The following is a 13995-nucleotide window of genomic DNA, read 5'->3' on the forward strand; positions in this document are numbered from 1 at the left end:
AAGCACAGCTGCATGCCCGTGAGGCCTGAGATAGCACTCATACTTCTGCACTGTTGATACAGTGAGAAAGTGGGTCTGTGGTTGGAGTCTGCCTGGGCCACATACCTTGTTCTTTCTCCTCTGAACTGGTCTCCTCTTGGTTGTATTCTTCTGATCCCTTTCCATATTCTCACCTACCACCTGCTATTTTCCTTCTTGTGTCTTTTCATTATTGTACTGTGCAGTTTCAACACCATTTTGCTCTTTTACGCTTTTTATTTGCCTCACTCAGATGATCTCCAATTATTTTCCACCAGTTTATATTTCTTTGCAACTTTACAAAAGACATGTTTGAGTACAGAATCCATTATTTCCCTCAACACTCCATTCATATTCAACAATTTGCACTTAACTACTGTGATAGGCCAAATATACAAAAGCATCATAATGTAAACATGTTTCTTCGCTGTTTGCACATAGGTACAAAGAGTTTGCAACATTTTTTTATGTATCTCAGGCGGCCTGACATGTTCAGCTGATGTACAACTGCGAGCTGTTCTGCATACCAATATATCATGGCAGTGACTCCAATGTCTTTACTAAAGCAAAGTGGAGTACCTTAATGGTGTAAGATTATAAATAACACAAGTCAATACATAATGGCACGTCCTACAAACTCAGTCTTGCAGTACCTTATGGAATTCCCAAAGATATACCATAGAATATAGGTACAGATAATCACTATTAGACAATTTATGGGATTTTTGCATTAAATGAAATCTACAATTGGCTACTGAGATCTCCAAGTAATGGTACCTGAATCTTAATAGTCATTGTGTTCCATGATTCATCTCATGGAATGGGAAGAGAGTGAACATTCAGTTAAGAACATCACATTGAAGAAATACAGCAGTGAATAATGATTTATATATAGTATTTATAGTATGTACACCAATGAAAAGATTTTTAAAAAGTAGCTACAGATTCAGTTTTTCACTTTTTTCCCCTCGCAATGTCTAGTGTACAGAAAAATGTGTGGAGAAAGCAGAATGGTATAGGCTATCAAAGAATATCCATTATAAGGCCACTGACTTCCATATCTAGCATGACCATACTTCCACCCACCTCTCAGGGGCGGCATGGTGGCAGTGGTTAGCACTACTGCCTCCCAGAGTCAGGGATCCGGCTTGGGTGGCTGTTCTGATTCCCGGCTTGGGTGAATGTCTGTGTGGAGTTTGCACATTCTCCCTGTGTCTGCCTGGGTTTCCTCCGGGTGCTCCGGTATCCTCCCACAGTCCAAAAAAAAATGTGCGGCTTAGGTTGAGTGTCCATGTTAAATTGCTCCTTAGTGTCAGGGGGATTAGTAGGGTAAATATTTGGGGTTACGGAGATAGGGCCTAGGTGGGATTGTGGTCGGTGTAGGCTCAATGGGCTGAATGCCCTCCTTCTGCACTGTAGGTATTCTATTCCATGATACTTCCTGTACAATCTTCCATTTTCCCAGTTTTCTGTCAGATCTGTTCCAGCGATGGCACCTTCAACACCAAATGGCACTGAAATCACCATTTCCCTCAATTGGTGATTTCTTCCACTGTTGGTGACAGGACCTTCAACCATGTACATCGGATTTCCTGTACTTCTACTCTCATTACTTATCCTTCTTTTCAGACCATGAAAGGGTTCCTCTTATCCTTATCTTCTATGCCACCAACCTCCACATTGAAAGGATTACTTTCTGTCAATTCCACCACCTAAAATGCAATGCCACCACCAAATATATCTTACTTTGTCTTTCTCTGCATTCTAAAGGGAGCATTCCCTTCACAACGACCTGGCCTACCTCTCAATTACCCCAACACCCCTTCCCATGGCATTTTTCTGTACAAGCCCAGATAATGCAACAACTCCCTCTCTTTCAATCATTGAGGCCATCAAAACACTCCTTCCAGGTGCAACAGTGATTTACTTGTACTTTTTTCAATTTAGTATATTGTATTTGCTCTCCCCTTTGTTGGGGAGACCAAACAGGTGACCAATATACTGAATGTCTCTGTTCTGACTCCAAGTTTCTAGTCTCCAGTCATTTTGTTTCTTTGCCCCATTCCCACTCTGTCCTCTGGCTTCTACATTGTCCCAATAAAACCCAAATTCAGCTCAAGGAACATCTGCATTTTGCAACCTTCCAGACTTTAGTGATTCAACAATTTCAAACTATAACCACTGACCCATTTTTTTGGACAGCATCGGTTAGTAATAATTGTTAATTCCATTTACAGTTCTTCCAAAACTATCTTTTATTTCTTTACTTGTCACGTTACCTTTGCCTAAGCTGACTTCATTTATGCTAATAAGGTTGGCCTGCTAGAGTATGAACTCCCTGATGAGTCCTCCCTCACTAAAAGATATCCCTGATGAGTCCTAATTGAGAGTGAGCGAGAGGTACTGTATATAGTATGGTAGCAGGCAAGTAAGCTTGAACCAATAATTAACACCACATAGCTGCCAAGTTTCATTTTAAATATGCAACCTAGTTTGATTATTAAAAATAGATAAAGCTCGACTGCAATGTGTTTAAATGAACTTGTAATTGGTCTTACATTTTGAATCAGTAGTGGGTCTGATCGTAAACAAACAATGACAAGATGGAATACAGGAAAGAGCTAGAGAATCTGGTGAAATGGTGCAATGATATAACTCTCCCTCAATGTCAGTAAAACGAAGGAGATAGTCATCGACTTCAGAAAACGTAATGGAAGACATGCCGCTGTCTACATCAATGATGATGAAGTTGAAATGGGCAAGAGTTTCAGGTTTCTCGATGTTCAGATCACCAATAATCTGTCCTGGTCCCTCCATGCCGATGCTATGGTTACGAAAGCCCACCAACGCCCTACTTTCTGAGGAGGTGAAGGAAATTCGGCATGTCCACTACTACGCTCACCAATTTTTACAGATGCACCATAAAAAGCATCCTTTGCGGATGTATCACAGTTTGGTATGGCTCTGGTTCTGACCAAGACTGCAAGAAACTACAAAGAGTTGTGAATGTAGCCCAGTCCATCATGCAAACAAGCCTCCCATCCATTGACTCCATCTACACTTCCCGCTGCCTTGGAAAAGCAGCCAGCATAATCAAGGACCCTATGCACTCCAGACATTCTCTCTTTCACCTTCTTCTATCGGAAAAAAAGATACAGAAGTCTGAGAACACATACCAGCTTCTTCCCTGCTGCCATCAGACTTTTGAATGGGCCTATTATATATTAAGCTGATCTTTCTTTTCAACCTCGTTATAACTGTAACACACCTTCTTTCCTTCTCCTTACGTACTCATGCACAGTATGTTTTGTCTGTATAGCACAAGAAACAATACTTTTCAATGCATCCCCAATACATGTGACAACAATCAATGAAATCGAATCAAATAATCACTCTCCTAATAACTGCCTGGTCTTGACAGTAACACCACTGCCCTACTTTAAATGCAAGGGTGGGTGGGGGTCATTACCGAATGCAGAACTTGTAACGCTTTAATTAGTTGATCTCACCCCTTTTATTTTCCAATCTTTGCCCATTACCCAAGGAAGAAATAACATACCTATCGGAATTCGGATATTTGCCACCAATTAAGGACGCTGCTCTTCTGTTTCGACATATTTTTGGGGGAAAAGATCAATTCAAATTCTTACATTTTTTAAAAAGACCTTCGCAAGTTTAATATCCGACTTGCTTGTTCAGGTAGAAGGCTTTAAGAGTGTGTGTGTGTTGGCTTTCCGTTGACATGGTAACCGTTTACACTGCCTCCCCGCTGGATTTTAATGGATTCTGATACGCAGATAAATAAAAATTAACTTAATTTAATTAATAAAAAAAACAACCGATTCTGCTTTTGGGATTTCTCTCTTTCTCGGCTGTACATGTACCTGTGCTGAATTCGGTTGGGAGCCGACTCAGAAGCTGAGGCTGAGGTGAAGCACAAGAAAGGAAGTGCAGCCGTTGGGCGACGCCATGTTTGTTTGTGGAGGGCGGGAGGCGCGCGCTTATTGGCGCCGCTTCCTTCCGCTGTTCAAAGAAGCGAACATCAACTGTCAATTGCCCTGGGCATCATCTCAGCCAGCATTCAGCCAAAACACATCCCGAATTTGACAAGTGAAGGACTTCATAATAATATCTGAAACCAATTGGAAAAAAAAATAAGTAGGACGTTTAGAGTGCAAGGAATACTAGAACATTTATGTCACCCCTCAAGTGCATACTGGCAAAAAAAGGAGACTAAATAAGGGACCGAGTGACATTAATCTTTAAAGCAAAGGCACTGGGGAGAAGGATGTGGAGGACCTCATGATAATATCTAGAACCAATGGGAAAAAAACTAAGTAGGACATTTAAAGTGGAAGGAATAAGGAATACTAGAACATTTATGCCACCCCTCAAGTGCGCACTGGCAAAAAAAAGGAGACTAAATAAAGGACCAAATGACATTAATCGTGAAAGCAAAGTCACTGGGGATAAAGATGAAAAATGCAAACGAAAATGAGAAGCTAAAGGGATCTTTTCCTCAGATCTTGCACATCCCCGAGTTGAAACAAAGCAGGATCCCATTCTGGGAAAATTGTCCCCTTGAGGCGTGCTATGTCACAATGCAACAATGACAGACAAAAGCAAGGACCTGGGCATCCAAATGGTGACATCTATGTAGCTTGTAAGTGCCAGCCAATTTCTCCCTATGAACAGAAATGGTTTAAATGGATGAAAGAAAAGGACACAATCAAACATGTCAACTGCATGGGAGGAATTTTGGTCTCTGAGGAGTGCAATAATTTGAAGAATGAAAAGATAATGCAAGGTAGATAATTGCGCATTTTCAACACAATATTGGAGCATAAACTATTATCTGGGTGGTTAAGGGAGCTCTTTGCAGTAATCCTGAGGCTCTGACCTCTAAGACACTCCATCTGAAAAAATATTGGTTGGTCTGTGGCTGTCAGGACAATAGCATAATAATGATTAACAAAAACATAGACTTACTGGTTCATGATGGTACGGCATTTATTGTCAACACAAGGCACCCAATTAATCGACCTTATGAACAGCTTTCTGCTCCCCTGTCAGAGAAGTGCTGGCCAGTATGAAAGCAACAGTTTAAAATCAGGCTCAAATTTGGCAATCAGTTTGGAAGTCAGAAATGTTGAATATTGTAATGCTCTCTGGACATCAGCTCAATGCCAATCATTTTCAAGTGTGGAAGAATAAATGTGAGATAAAACAGATAAACTAATTCAAGAAATTCAGAGATCACGTTCTGAAGGAATCTAGGTTAAATGAATTATGCTGGCTAATGCCAAACACTTAGGCTACGATTTTCCATTTGTGTTGTGCCCAGTGCAGAACCTATTAGAGTGGAGCAGGACTGGAAAATCACAGGTGAGTGGTTTAGCACGTTTGATTTGATTTATTATTGTCACATGTGTTAACATACACGGTAGCACAGTGGTTAGCACTGCTGCTTCACAGCTCCAGGGTCCTGGGTTCGATTCCCGGCTTGGGTCACTGTCTGTGTGGAGTTTGCACATTCTCCTCGTGTCTGCGTGGGTTTCCTCCGGGTGCTCCGGTTTCCTCCCACAGTCCAAAGATGTGTGGGTTAGGTTGATTGGCCAGGTTAAAAATTGCCCCTTAGAGTCCTGAGATGCGTAGGTTGGAAGGATTGGCGGGTAAATATGTGGGAGTAGGGCCTGGGTGGGATTGTGGTCGGTGCAGACTCGATAGGCCAAATGGCCTCCTTCTGCACTGTAGGGTTTCTATGATTTCTATGATACAGTGAAAAGTATTGTTTCTTGCGCGTTTTGCAGACAAAGCATACCGTTCATAGAGAAGGAAACAAGAGAATGCAGAATGTAGCGTTACAGTCATAGCTAGGGTGTAGAGAAAGATCAACTTAATGCAAGATACGTCCATTCAAACGTCTGACAACAGCAGGGAAGAAGCTGTTCCTGAGTCGGTTGGTACGTGACCTCACACTTTTGTATCTTTTTCCCAACGGAAGAAGGTGGAAGAGAGAATGTCCGGGGTGCGTGGGGTCTTTAATTATGCTGGCTGCTTTGCTGAGGCAGCGGGAAGTGTAGACAGAGTCAATGGATGAGAGGCTAGTTTGCATGATGGATTGGGCTACATTCACGACCTTTTGTAGTTCCTTGAGGTCTTGGGCAGAGCAGGAGCCATACCAAGCTGTGATACAACCAGAAAGAATGCTTTCTATGGTGCATCTGTAAAGGTTGGTGAGAGTCATAGCTGACATGCCAAATTTCCTTAGTCTTCTGAGAAAGTAGAGGCATTGGTGGGCTTTCTTAACTATAGTGACGGCATGGGGGAACCAGGACAGGTTGTTGGTGATCTGCACACCTAAAAACTTGAAGTTCTTGACCCATTCTACTTCGTCCCCATTGATTTGATTTGATTTGATTTATTATTGTCAGATGTATTAACATACAGTGAAAAGTATTGTTTCTTGCGCGCTATACAGACAAAACATACCGTTCATAGAGAAGGAAATGAGAGAGTGCAGAATGTAGTGTTAAAGTCATAGCTAGCACGTTCTGCGCTGGCATCTAACATCGTCTGTATCTTCCCACCCACCGCTCCTGGACGTAATCTAGTTCCTGCCCACTAAGGGCTGGAACCAGATCAGCATATTTAAATATGCAGTGTCTGTTTGAGAAACACTACTGGTCTCCACAAACGGAGATTAGGCATGATAGCCATGCTGGGGGGCTTAGAAGCCATTGAAGCCCCTGTTAGTCAGGGCCACCTTGACACTATCAGATGGGGACTGCCAGGGTGCTTAGGACAGTGCCAACAGGGTTGGGGCATGAGGGGTATGGGATGGGGCATGAGGTGGTTGGAGCCGGAGGGGGCGGTCATGAAGAGTGCATGAGATGAGGACAGGGGGTTCATGAATTGAGGGGGTCATAAAGGGGGATCCAATGTTCCGATGCCAGAGGTCTTGGGGAGTGGGGTAGGTAAACATCCCTTCAATGAGGGGAGGGCATTGTCTGTTCAGGGGGAGAGGCGTCCTCAATTTCAATTTCAGATCAGGATGCCCTTTAAAAAAGGCACCTGCTCTCTGTGAAGCCAGGCTTACCAGTACGTTAAGGTCCTGTCCCTTTCAGAACAATTGCAAAACTCACCACTCTCCCTAAAAAAGACTAAGGGACCTGTTTTACCATTTTCATTCTAAGTGCTGGGTGGACTTGAAACTGGGAATGTTTCAGATCTGACCTTTTAGGCCCATTCTGAGGCGCCCCCATATGCACTCTGCCTGCAAAAATATCAGCGATTCCGAATCGCGCTGCAGAAGCCTGTGGGTGGGGCTTAACGTGCCCAAAACCCTGCAGCTCCGATCGGCGCCTCCAACTGCGCACGCGCAAAAAAGAAGATAGAATGCTGCTCCCCTGCCACATCCCTCCTGGACCGGATAATGCCTCCCTCTGGCCCCACAGATATTGCCCCACCCCCCCCCCAACATTACTGACCCCCTTATTCCCCTGCCATCCAGACCAATCGCGGCCCCCTCCTCCCCATCGATCTCAGGCAGAGTGGCAACGGCCCCCCCTTCCCCCTCACTGATCTCAGGCAAAATGGCTGCAGCCCCACATTCTTCCTTATGATCTCAGGCAGAGTGGCAGCGGCTCCCTCTTCCCCCAACCAATCTCAGGCAGAGTGATACTCCCCCACCCCAAACCCTCTTCCACAAGGCCCCCATCTCCCCCTGACTCCAATGGCTGTATGACACATCCCTCTCCCCTGTCCCCAATCATCATAGAAGCACTGATTCACCACCCTCCACCCCCGCTTCAGCACACCTGCAGGTACTCACTTGCCTTCCTCTCAATGCTAACAAGCAAACTGCAAATAACTTGCTGGAATGTTCTGCCCAACTGCCTGCTGCTGATCTGCCATAACAAGGGGGTAGCTCCATAAAAACCCCAAGGATGAACAGGCAGGCAGGCAGGCAGTGCAGGACAAAAATGACCACACAACCAGCCCCAGATTCACTGAAGGCAACCTTTGGAGGCTGCTGGGTGCGGCAGAGGCAAGGCGGGACACTCAGGCCCCATCGGTGAAGGTCCTCACTGGCGAAGATCACGTATGGTTCCCATCAACGGGGACTTGACATGATGGCCTTGCCAGTAGCACCGGAGGCCATTGAGGCCCCCTGAGTGGTAGGGGGCAGGGTGGCAATGCAACCTGGCACTGACAGAATGGCACTAGCAGCCTGACATTGCCCACCGGCAGAGCCAAGAGGCGGTGCCTGAGGTGGCGGGAGCATGATGAGGTGGAGCCTAAGGGGAGTCAGGACAGGGGAGCTGTGCACTCTGCAACAGGCGATTGGCTGGGAGGGGGGCGGGGGGGGTGCGGCAGCGATCAACCAGGCTATGGGGGATATTGACTGGGCCTGGTTGAGGGAACGACGATGAACAAGGCTGGGTAGCTATTGACCAGGGGGGCGGCAATCGACTGGGCCGGTGCGGGGCTGGGGTGATCAGCTGAGCCGTTGGGGCGGGAGGGGGGCTGGTTGGTTGCAGAGGCCAGTGATTGCAGGGAGAGGGGGTGTGATATCCCAGAGTGGGGAGGTGACTGACAGACCTGCACATGCATGATTGCACCCTGTACTGCGAGCAGCCGGCTTTCTGGCAAGCCTAGGCCCCGTCCCTTCCCCCTACTGGTGGGAAACAGATTGTGCATTATTTTTACAATAAATCGCATAAGATTTAATTTGTGGCCTCACTGAAAAAACAGATCTGAAACTGTTCCATTTTCACCAATGTTTTTGGTAAGATCATCCTCGAATGTGAGAAAGTTGCGGTTGATTTGATAGGTTTTCTCGCCTGAAATGACACATCATTTTTTGGGAAAATTCTGCATATTGCCAAATTTATTTCATGAAGGATAGCATTAGAAGATAAAAGCAAAATGCTTTGGATGCTGGAGATCTGAAATAAAAACAGAAAGTGCTGGAAAAATTCAGGTCTGGCAGCATCTGTGGAGAGAGAAACAGAGGCCGCGATTCTCCCAAAAGTGCTGAATTGGTGGGAAAACTGTTCTAATTCCCGACTGTTCTGTCAGTTCAGCTTCTCACCTGAATTTCCGCACTCTGTGGACTGAAGAGGTCTCAGTCGTGAATCTCGTTAAAAACCCAAGGGGGGCAGGGCCTATTCGCGCCAGTGTTTGACAGTTCTGGAGCTCTGCGCATGTGCAGTGGCCCCAAACTGTCAACTTCCTGTTTGCTCGCCAGCTCGATCGCTGGCCAGCCCGGGACCTCTGCAGTGCTGCCACTCCGCCCCCCCTCCCCCACAGCCCGATCGCGCCCCCACAACAATTCCCGGAATTCATGGGCCAGGTATGACCCACCCCCCGCCCCATCCCGCAGCTCCCAGATGTCCAGGCCCCATCCCCCAGCAGTGGCAATCCCTCCACCCCCCTCATCCTGGCAGACCCCCCCCCCCTCCCAGGGTCAGACCCCCTAGAGGCAGGCTCCCCTCCCCCTGGCAGACCATCACACCCAGCCCGCCCCAATCGCTGCCCTCCCTCCAGCCCAGACCAATCCTGTCTGCAGAGTGGCAGCAGGACCCCCCACCCCCACCGATTGCCCCTCGGCCCCACCCACAATATGCCTCACCTACTTGGCAATGCCCGATGGGAGTGCCAAGATGCCTCCTGGGCATGGGCACTTTGTCCCTTGGGCAGTGCCAGGGGACCCATGCCCAGGGGGCACCGCCCCCCCACCGCCCGACCCTCTGGGGGGGCCTTGATTGCCCCCCTTCATTCTGGCAGGGTCTCCCACTAGTTCCCCGAACGTGGGGAGCTAGTCCGAACTCTGCCGGAACGAAGTACTCCTGGCGGGGTGGGAAATTTGATTGGGACCTGAAAGGTCACGATAATGACCTAATATGTGTATTTAAAACAGATTAAAAATAGATTTAAATGACTTACCTGCCTTCCCGCCAGTTTCCAGCGTGGTCTGACCGGCGACTGTTCACCGTCTCTGGGAGATGCGCATGCGTTCCCGGCGCACGTGCAAATCCCTGTTCAAGGCCACCAAAGCGCATCTCCCACCACGACCCGACAGAAAAGTTGTGGGTCGCAATGGGAGAATCACAGCCAGAGTTTGGGAACTCCGAAGATAGGATTTTTCTCCTATCTAACTTCATCGCCAGAGACTCATGTAAATGAAAATAGTGGAATCACAAGCTTTCGGAGAGCTGCTCCATCATCTCTCACCTGATGAAGGAGCAGCTCGTGATTCCAAATAAACCTATTGGACTTTAACCTGGTGTCATGAGTGGAATTAAGATTCAATCCAATTCAAGCATATATCAGAAATGTAGTTTTTGTATATAAGATAACAGGAAAGAAACTACAAGAGAAACAAGTCACAATTCCCTAAACATAAGCAGGACTCATCAAGAGGGACTGCTAAATGGTTGCAAATCTGAAAGACTATGAACAATATTCTTACTGGAGAAAAACAAAATTGCTGTAGTGAGCTGTGCAATAAAAATTTTCATTTATACAGCTTTTAACAGCAAAACATCCCAAAGCATTTCACAGGAACATTATCAACAAAATTTACCACTGAATTCGAGGACCAATGAGATCAGGTGAACAAAAGTTTGGTCAATGTGATTGGTTTAAAGGAATATTTTAAAGGAGAAGAAAGACACAGAAGTTGGGGAGGAATTCCAGCTCATGGAGCCAAGCCATAGAAATTAGGAGCAGAAATAGGCAATTCAGCCCTTTAAGCCTGCTCCACTGATGCACCATCAATTTACGAGGACTCCAGTGAGTGAGTGAAAACAACAGGCTTTTAATCGCAAAGAACTGGAACACACCCTTGTAGCTAGCCTGGCCCAGACTGAGGCAGAGGGGAAGAACCGTTACCTTTATACCTCAATCAGGTGGAAAGGGAGGAGTCTCGGGTCAGGCGCAGCAGGGGTGTGTCCAGGCATATAACATGTAATTACAGTGGGTCACCACATCCACCATTCAATCAGATCATGGCTGCTCTCTTCTTGGTCTTAAATCCACCTCCCTACCTGTTCCCCATGTCCCTTTAACCCTTTTTAAAATCAGAAATGTATCCTTGAAAACATTTAATAATTCAGACTTCACCGTGCTATGGAGCAGCAAGTTCCATAAATTCACCACCCTCTGCGAGAAGTAGTTCCTCTTCATCTCAGTATGGCAGCCAGAAGAATTACTGCATATACAGTTATGGAAGATATCCACATAATTTTATATTTTCATCATGCATGGACAGAATTTTCCAAAATTTGTCAGAGTCAGGTTTAGTCTGAAAACCGGCATGTATCTCTCCAGATTTTCAGCCGTGTTTTCACTCCAGATTCTCTGGCATTCAGTGCACAGAGAATCTGGGGACTAGGTTTCTGCCACCATCATCTACCGCCTCTCAACCTGTGACCTCTTGTTGTAGATTGCCCCACAAGGGAAAACATTTGGTCTACATTTACTTTATCAAAACTCGATCAGACCCCCTCTCACCCTTCTTAAACTCCAGCGAGTATAAGCCCAAACTGTTCAATATCTCCTCATACGTCAACCCTTTCAGCTATGGAATCAATCTGATTGAACCTCCTCTGAACTGCCTCCAATGCCATCACATCGTTCCTCAAATAAGGAGACCAAAATTGGACACAATATCTGTCTGTAAAATGATTGATTCCAGCAACTTCCCCACCACAGAGGTCAAGCTAACTGGCCGATAGTTTACTACATTTTGCCTCTCTCCCTCTTTGAATAGAGGCATCACATTAGAGTGTTTCCAATCCACTGGAACCTTCCCAAAATCCAAGGAATTTTGAAATATAACAACCCATGCATCCACTATCTATGCTGCCACGTCCTTTAATACCTTAGGGTGCAGGCCTTCAAGTCCCGGAGACTTAATCCCATTAGTCAGTTGAAGATTTGCCCACCACTGGGAGAATGATGAAAATCTGAGATGTAGCAATTTAAAATTCAGGAATTAAGTTGGATCATGTAGATAGCTATTGTCTGTGGAAGGAGCTGAAGAATGGCTAACCTCCTGATAAGAAGTCTCACATCACCAGGTTAAAGTCCAACAGGTTTATTTGGTAGCAAATACCATAAGCTTTTGGAGCGCTGCCCCTTCGTCAGATGGAGTGAAAATCTGTTCTCCAACAGTGCACAGAGACACAGAAATCAAGTTACAGAATACTAATTAGAATGCAAATCTCTACAGCCAGCCAGGTCTTAATGGTACAGATAATGTGGGTGGAGGGAACATTAAACACAGGTTAAAGAGATGTGTATTGTCTCCAGACAGAACAGCTAGTAGGATTCTGCAAGATCAGGGGGAAAGCTGTGGGGGTTACTGATAATGTGACATAAATCCAACATCCCGGTTTAGGCCGTCCTCATGTGTGCGGAACTTGGCTATCAGTTTCTGCTCAGCGACTCTGCGCTGCGTGTGTTGTGAAGGCCGCCTTGGAGAACGCTTACCTGAAGATCCAAGGCTGAATGCCCGTGACTGCTGAAGTGCTCCCCCACAGGAAGAGAACAGTCTTGCCTGGTGATTGTCGAGCGGTGTTCATTCATCCGTTGTCGTAGCGTCTGCATGGTTTCCCCAATGTACCATGCCTCGGGACATCCTTTCCTGCAGCGTATCAGGTAGACAACGTTGGCCGAGTTGCAAGAGTATGTACCGTGTACCTGGTAGATGGTGTTCTCACGTGAGATGATGGCATCCGTGTCACCGGGATGTTGGATTTATGTCACATTATCAGTAACCCCCCACAGCTTTCCCCCTGATCTTGCAGAATCCTACTAGCTGTTCTGTCTGGAGACAATACACATCTCTTTAACCTGTGTTTAATGTTCCCTCCACCCACATTATCTGTACCTTTAAGACCTGGCTGGCTGTAGAGATTTGCATTCTAATTAGTATTCTGTAACTTGATTTCTGTGTCTCTGTGCACTGTTGGAGAACAGATTTTCACTCCATCTGACGAAGGGGCAGCGCTCCGAAAGCTTATGGTATTTGATACCAAATAAACCTGTTGGACTTTAACCTGGTGTTGTGAGACTTCTTACTGTGCTTACCCCAGTCCAACGCCGGCATCTCCACATCATAACCTCCTGATGGCAGTGGTTCATTCTGAGGGGAAAGTGCCTTGATGCTTGCGTGGTGAAAGGATGTTGAGAGGGAGGAGAGTGCCCGATGCCTGGGGGGGGGTGGGGGGTGGTAATGCCTGAGGAGAGGTGGTGGGGGTACCCCGATGCTTGTGTGATGGGGAATGCCTGGGGTGGGGGGGGGGGGGGGTGAAGTGACCCGATGCCTGAGGTGGGGGAGGGTGATGAAGGGGGTGGTGTGCCCTGATGTTTGCATGGTGGGGCATCCTGACCTCTGTGGAGACAGCCTTGCCAACTCTACCAGGCCCCACTCCACCTGAGTGGTGGCGGAAGCCACGTCTCCAGATTCTCTGTGCACTGAGTGCATCTGGAGAGATACATGCCAGTTTTCAGTCTAAACCTGACACTGACAAATTTTGGGAAAATTCTGCCCATGCATGCAGGTATTCTTCTGGCTGCCATACTGTATTTTAAATAGCTGTGAAAAGAGAGTAGCCTTCGTATAATTATTACCTTATATTCATAATTAAATAGAAAACAAAATAAACAACCATTTAAAAATAATGCTGCAATATTTAAAGAAAACATTTTTTATTACTCTTTACAGTAAAAGTTTGATTTTGTGGGCATTGCATTTTACTACACATTCAATATGGATATTTGTGACCCCTTAATTGTTTTCTAAACTTTTATAAAGCTACAGGAAGAGAATTATATACTGTTTAATAATTCACAAAAAGTATTTCTCAATCCCTAACCTTAGCACAACCAGATTAATATATCATTAACTAAAAATAAATAGTGACACAATTCACCAAGAAATTCCGATAAGTAGTACAAAGTAAC

General features: G+C 45.9%; 1 protein-coding gene across 2 annotated transcripts in view; it reads right to left on the reverse strand.

The window, feature by feature from the left end:
- The window catches only part of cntrl (centriolin), a 121980-nt gene extending 117983 nt beyond the window's left edge, over positions 1–3997 (reverse strand). Inside the window, exon 1 of one of the 2 annotated variants that reach the window (XM_078226378.1) lies at positions 3578–3997. The gene's annotated coding sequence lies outside the window, so the exon portion shown is untranslated. The remainder of the gene's footprint in view (positions 1–3577) is intronic. The other variant, XM_078226379.1, reaches the window with a different exon arrangement.
- Between the last annotated feature and the right edge of the window lie 9998 nt (positions 3998–13995).

Source organism: Mustelus asterias, chromosome 13 (assembly GCF_964213995.1).
Source record: "Mustelus asterias chromosome 13, sMusAst1.hap1.1, whole genome shotgun sequence".
Classification (NCBI taxonomy): Eukaryota; Metazoa; Chordata; class Chondrichthyes; order Carcharhiniformes; family Triakidae; genus Mustelus; species Mustelus asterias.